At 38.5% G+C, this 7,510-nt stretch overlaps 1 pseudogene; it reads left to right on the plus strand.

Moving 5' to 3' along the window:
• Positions 1 to 4,189: 4,189 nt before the first annotated feature.
• Positions 4,190 to 4,618, plus strand: LOC103070986 (40S ribosomal protein S23 pseudogene; annotated as a pseudogene).
• Positions 4,619 to 7,510: the final 2,892 nt, after the last annotated feature.

The raw sequence follows: 7,510 nt of genomic DNA on the forward strand, positions 1-7,510 counted from the left end.
AAAACACATCATATTAGCTATTCCACCATGGCTGGACCAGAAGTACAACCTGCCTTTTTGCTTTGTTTGTAATTTTATTTTCTACTTGCGTGCTTATAGAATTCATTCTTTACCCTTAAATCTTAAGATTAACCAAGAAATATATAGGGGTTGATTGATTTTCATTAATTTATTGTTTCATGGGAATCTTTTTGATGTGCAGTGGGGTCTTTATTCAGTTCCATCAAATATCATTCCACTTATTTTGTTCATAAGTCAATGAAAAGAGCCACAATCAAGGAGCACTCCCTCCCTCGTAGTTTCATCATTAAAACCAACATCTACCTGCCTTTCCATCCTTGGATGGAGGATCTCTCTTCCAGTGAAAGGACAGCCCCTCCATTGTGCCCTGGATCAGAACCCTCTCTTCCCCGGTGTATTAACCTCTTTGTCTCCTGCATCACTAGCTTCTTCCTCACTCCTGAATCACCATCAGCAAACAAGCACACTCTAGTATCCCCTATCCTAAAAAAAGAAAATCCGCCTTCACCACATACCTCCTCCAAGCCCAGTTTGTCTTCCCCTTCAGAGGGAAACTTACCAAAATTCCCTTCATTCTCTTTCTTCATTTTCTTCCACTTTCTCCTCAACCCTCTCCATCTGCCTCCCCCGTTCCCCAGCACCACACAGAACTCCGTTGAAACTTCCCTTGTCAAAGCTGCCAGTTAGCTCCATTTGTCAAATACTATCATTGCTTAATATCTCACTCAGTCTCTCAACAGCATTCAGCACACACTTTCTTCTTTTGGCTTCTATGACTGAATACTACCCTGGTTTTTCTCCTGTCTTCACATCTTTTATTCTCTGTATATTCTCTCTGGATGATCTAATCTAGTCCTTTAATTAAATATCATTTGTGTGCTACTGACTTCCCAATATATACATCTTTGGCTCTGGGTGTTCCCTTGAGGGATGGGGTTGTCTCTCTAGTGGTTTATTTAACATGTGCACATAGCTGTTTAAAGCTAATACAGAGAGCAATAAGCTCCATTCCCTCTCTTCATACCTGTTAATCCTTCATTTGCTCCCATTATGGTAAATGGCCCTACCATATATTCAGTTGTTCAACCCAAAACAGTGATCATCTGCAATCCCCCCCTTTCCTTCAACCCCTATTCCCCACTTTTCTGTAAGTCCTTTCAGATACACCTGCAAAATGCATTCAAAAAAATTCCACTTCTATTTTGCCTGTAATCAGTGAAGTTTAAGTCACCATCATCTCACCATTACCAGTTCTCTAACTGGGCTCTGTGTTTCCACACTTGCCCCCAACAATACATCCATGCTGCAGCAAGAATGATCCCTTTAAAATGTGATCCATATCACATCATTCTCCTAAACCCACCAGTGGCTGGCTGCCTTGTACTAAAGTCCAAACTCTGCACCGTAGTCTACAATTTTTATATGCTTTAGCCCTTGCCCAACCACAAAGAGCCAGAGGATAATCCCATTGTGTACGCAGAAGGTGGCAGCTCTAATAGCTACCAACTCCTTATCATATCATGTTGTTTACACAATATTTTTCCAGTTATGAAATATGTCATAAAGAATGAACATTACATCAGGGGAGTGATGTCAGCATCATGGCGGCATAAAACATTCCTCTTTTTTGTCCCCTTTTTAAAACAACAGAATAGACATCCATCCACAAACAAAAGCACCTTTGTGGGAGCTGTGGGATCCAGGAGTCTCACCTACCTGTGCATCCAGTAATAGACAGATTTCGGTATAGGCTGCAGAATCAGGGGAGCCAGTGAACCTGCCCAGAACCCCCTCTTGCTATGATTGGAAAAAATATATATACCGAAACTGGAGAGTACTGACCTGGGCAGATACTTATGCATGAGAGGGGATTCGCAGAAGTCCAGCCTTCCTGATTGGAGATTCCAGCACACCATTCTAGAAACAACAACAACAACAAAACAAGTTTGGTCACAGCAGAGGGGGTGGTAAGAGCAACTTTCCCAGTGTCCCCTCCCCCAAGGAAACACTGCACCAGGCTGATGTATCCAGTGGCGGCACCCTCTCCCTCGTTAGGGGTAGGGGAGGATAGTTTGGGGTGAGTACCCAGCTACCTCAGTTGTGTGGGACAAACCTGTTTCTCTCCAATAGCACCCAGAGTACTGAGGTTGGTCTTTCATGACTGGAGATGGGGTAAGAGGCAGAGAAGGGACGCCTTTCCTGCTGGCACGCAGCAGGAAGTCCACCCACAAACCCCTGGGAGTACCACAACCTGAGGATTCCCTACTAGATCCATGGGCCAGTGCTAAACCCACACCTCGCCCTAGTCTGTGGCCTCTCCATGTGCACACTTCCTACTGCAGTAGTGAAAGCAAGCTCCTGTGGCTAGGAAACACACTCAGAAACAGTCCACATAATGTGGACAAGGGAGAAACCACAAACTAAAGCTATAGCACCACCTTCTGGAAAACAAAAGAGAGGTTTCCAGGAGGCTGCCTGGTGACTTGTGAGCATCAGAGAAGACCTAAAGTCTTAAGAATCCTGCCACACGAGGGAGCAAGAGAAGTGGAGTAAGAGTACCAATACAAAGACAGATAGAACCCCAGGTAATAACGACACCATTGAACAGGATACTCCATCAGAAACCAACTAACAAAGGTTTAAGGTGACATCTCCTTAATTTCAAATGTGAAAGCAGTAATGCAAAACTACAAGGAACATTTAAGATCGAGGAAACATACCATTACAAAAAGAAAATAAGGATTCTCCAATAACAAAGCTCAAAGGTACAGAATTTTGTCATCTAGCCAAAAAAGAATTCAAAATAGCTGTTTTGAAGAAACTCAACAAGCTGCAAGAAAACTCAAAGACAGTTTGATGAAATCTCAAAAAAAAAAAAAAAACAAAAAAAAACAAGATCAAAATGAAAATTTCCCCAAAGAGATAGAAATCATAGAAATGAACCAAACAGAGATTCTGGAGCTGAAGAACTCAATATATGAAATGAAAAATGCAGTAGAATCTTCAGTAGAGCAGAACAAATGGAAGACAGAGCAAGTGCCTTAGAGATTAGGAATTTGGAAATAACCCAATTAGAGGCAAATAAACAAAACAAAACAAGTATCAAAAAGAGTGAAAAAAGCCTACGTGGTCTATGGTATTCCATCAAAAGGACACATGTAATAACTGGGGTTCCAGAAAGAGAGAGAGGGAGATAGGAGCAGAAAATTTATTTAAAGAAATAATAGCTGTGAATTTCCTAAACCTGAGGAGAGAATTGGGCACCCAAATACATGCTAATAGATCATCCTATTGGTCATGATGTATAACACTTTTAATGTGTATCTGCTCTAGGTTTTTGCTTTGCAGTTACCATGAGGCTTACACAAGACATCTAACAGATAACATGGTACATTTTAATTTGATAGCAGCTTGACTTCAATCATCTACAAAAGTTTCACCCTTTTACTTCTCCCTTTTTATATTTTTGATATTTCTCAGGATATAGAAAGAATTCTAAAAGCAGCTAGGGAAAAAAGGATTGTAAGCTACAAAGGAACACCCATTAGGCTATCAATGGGTTTTTCAGCAGAAACCCTACAGGCCAAGAGTGTGGAATGGCATATTCAAAGGATTGAAAGAAAAAACTTGCTAGCCATGAATGGTGTATCTAGCAAAGTTATCCTTCAGATATGAAGAAGAAATAAAGCCTTTTCTAGACAAAAGCTGAGAGAGTTCATCACCACTAGACCTGCCTTGCAAGAAATGCTGAAAGGAGTTCTTTGAGCTGAAATGAAAAGAAGCTAATCAGTGACAAAAAAATACAAAAGTATATAACACACTGGTAAAGATAAGTATACAATCAGACCTAGAAACTAAATCTGTAATAGCATAGTTTGTTAACCACTTAATTTTGGTATAAAGGTGAAATGAAAAGAGTATTAAAAGTAATAATAGCTACCATAATGTGTTAATGAATATGCAATATAAAAATGCAACACTGAAAATATAAAAACTGAGAAGTAAAAGGGTGAAGCTTTCATAGATGACTGAAGTCAAGCTGCTATCAAATTAAAATGCACTGTGAGAAGTCTTGTGTAAGCCTCATGGTAACCACAAAGCAAAAACGTAGAGCAGAAACACATTAAAATGGTTATACTCTTTCGTTCAGGCCCATGGCACCGGCAGGATGGGCAAGTGTTGCAGTCTTCGTACTGCGAGGAAGCTCTGTAGCCACCAACGAGACCAGAAGTGGCATGATAAACAGTACAAGAAAGCCCATTTGGGCACAGCCCTGAAGGCCAACCCTTTTGGAGGTGCTTCTAATGCCAAGGGAACTGTGTTTGAAAAAGTAGGGTTGAAGCCAAACAGCCAAATTCTGCCATCAGGAAGTGTGTCAGGATTCAGCTCATCAAGAATGGCAAAAAAAATCACAGCCTTTGCTCCCTATGATGGTTGTTTGAATTTTACTGAGGAAAATGATGAAGTTCTGGTTGCTGGATTTGGTCGCAAAGGTCGTGCTGTTGGTGACACTCCTGGAGTCCGCTTTAAGGTTGTCAAAGTAGCCAATGTCTCTCTTTTGGCCTTATACCAAGGCAGGAAGGAAAGACCAAGATAATAAGTTTTGATGATGAAAACATGATAGTAATAAATTTCCATATGCCAAAAAAAAAAGTGTTATACATCATGACCAAGAGGGATTTATCTCTGGGATGCAAGGATGGTTCAACATATGCAAATGTGATATACCATATTAAAAGAATGAAAGATAAAAATCATATGATAATCTCAATAGTTGCAGAAAAGGCTTTTGACAAAATACATCCTTTCATCATTAGAACCCTCAACTAATTTGGTATAGAAAGACCATACCTCAGCATCATAAAGGCAAATATGATCAACCCACAGCTTACACTGTACTCATCAGTGAAAAGTTGAAAGCTTTTCCTCTAAGATCAGGAATAAGACAAGGGTGCCCACTCTCATCACTCTTATTCAGTATGGTACGGGAAGTCCTACTTAGGAGCAACTAGGCAAGACAAAGATATGAAAGTCATCCAAATCAGAAAGCAAAAAGTAAAACTGTCACTATTTGCAGATGGCATGATCCTATATATAGAAAACCCTAAAGACTCAAACAAAACAGTTTGTTGGAACTAGTCAACAAATTCAGTAAAGTTGCAGGATATAAAATCAGCATACAAAAATCAATTATTTCTATACAGTAACAACAAAACATCTGAAAAAGAAGTAAACAATCATTTTGATTCAGTAGCATCAAAAACAATAAATACTTGAAATAAATTAACCCAGGAGATGAAAGACCTATACAATGAAAACTATAAGACATTAATAAAAGAAACTGAAGAAGACACAAATGGAAAGATATCTCGTGTTCATGAATTGGAACAATTAATATTGTTAAAATGTTTATACTACCAAAAGCCATCTATAGATTCAATGCAATCCCTATCAAGATTCCAATGGCATTTTTCACAGAAATAGGAAAAAATCCTAAACTTTGTATGGAACCACAGAAGACCCTGAATAGTCAAAGCAACCTTGAGAAAGAAGAACAAAGTCGGAGGTATCACAATTCCTGAAACAGTATGTTACTGGCATAAAAATAAACACATAGACCAATGGAACAGAATAGAGCCCAGAAGTAAACCTACGCATATATGGTCAATTAATTTACAACAAAGGAGCCAAGAATATACAATGGAGAAAGGACAGTCTCTTCAATCAACGGTGTTGGGAAAACTGGACAGCCACATGAAAAAATAAAATCGGACTTACACTGTACACAAAAATTAACTCAAAATGAATTAAACACTTGAATATAAGACCTGAAACCCTAAAATTCCTAGGAGAAAACATAGGTGGTAACTCCTTGACACAGGTCATGGTGATACATTTTTTAATCTGACACCAAAAGTAAAAGCAAGAAAAGAAAAAATAAACAAGTGGGACTAGATCAAACAAAAAAGCTGCACAGTAAAGGAAACCACCAACAAAATAAAAAGGCAACCTACCGAATGGGAGAAAATATTTGCAAATCATACATCTGATAATGGGTTCATATACAAAATATGTAAAGAACTCATACAACTCAATAGCAGAAATATAAACAATTCAATTAAAAACAGGCAGAAGATCAGAATAGACATTTTCCCAAAGAAGACATACAGATGGCTAACAGGCACATGAAAAGATGCTCGACATCACTAATTATTAGAGAAATGCAAATCAAAACCACAGTGAGATATCACCTCACACCTGTTAGAATGGCCAACATCAAAAAGACTAGAAACAACAGCTGTTGGGGAGGATGTGGAGAAAAGGGAGCCCTTGTGCACCATTGGTGGGAATGTATACTGTTGCGGCCACTATGAAAAACAGTATGGAGGTGCCTCAAAAAACTAAGAATAGAACTACCGTATGATCCAGCGTTTCCACTTCTGGGATTTATCTGAAGGAAATGAAAACATTAATTCAAAAAGATCATGTTCATTACAGCATTATTTACAATAGCCAAGATATGGAAATAATCTAAGTGTCTATCAGTGGATAAATGGATAAAGAAATTGTGAGATATATACATATATTTGGGGGGGGGGTGGGCAAAATGTTCGTTTGGGTTTCGAATGAACATTTTGGCCAACCCAATATATAAGATATTAAACACACACACACACACACACACACACACACACACACACACACACACACACACACTGGAATATTACTCAGCTACGAAAAGAATGGAATCTTGCCATTTGCAACAACATGGATGGACCTCAAGGGCATTGTGCTCAGTGAAACAAGTCAGAGAAAGACAAATACTGTATGATCTCTCTTATATGTGGAATCTAAAAAAGAGAAACTTGTAAAAAATGGAGTAGAGTGGTGTTTACCAGAGGTGGGGGGTGGAGAAGTGGGGATATGTTGTTCAAAGGAATAAACTGGGAACTAGTAGATAAATAAGTCCTGGAGAGCTAATGTACAGCATAGTGATTATAGTCAACAATACTGTGTTATAAACTTCAAAGTTGTTAAAAGACTGGATATTAATTGTTCTCACCACAAAAAAGAAATGACAATTACGTAACATAACAGAGTGTTAGCTAATGCTGTGGTAGCACTCTTACTGCAATATATAAATGGATCAAATCAACATGTTGTACACCTTAAACTTACATAATGTTATATGTCAGTTATATGTCAACAAAAAAGAATGAACATTACACAATGTAAAGTGTGAAGGATAGTAAATAAATCTCTGTGTATCTATCACCCAGGTTAAGAAATAAATAATTCCAAGACCTTAGACACCCCTCCTTAATGTGTTCTTCAAGGAGCCACCTTCCATCCTAACCTTTGGGTTAATAATATCCATGCTTTTATTTATAGTTTTACTATATAAGCATGTATCCTTGTTTAGTTTTGGCTATTTGGGACTTATATAGATGGCCACATATAGTTGGAGTTGTTTCTTTCAATAAATGTA

This window comes from Lipotes vexillifer, unplaced genomic scaffold, assembly GCF_000442215.2.
Source record: "Lipotes vexillifer unplaced genomic scaffold, Lipotes_vexillifer_v1.1 scaffold1329, whole genome shotgun sequence".
NCBI classification, from domain to species: domain Eukaryota; kingdom Metazoa; phylum Chordata; class Mammalia; order Artiodactyla; family Lipotidae; genus Lipotes; species Lipotes vexillifer.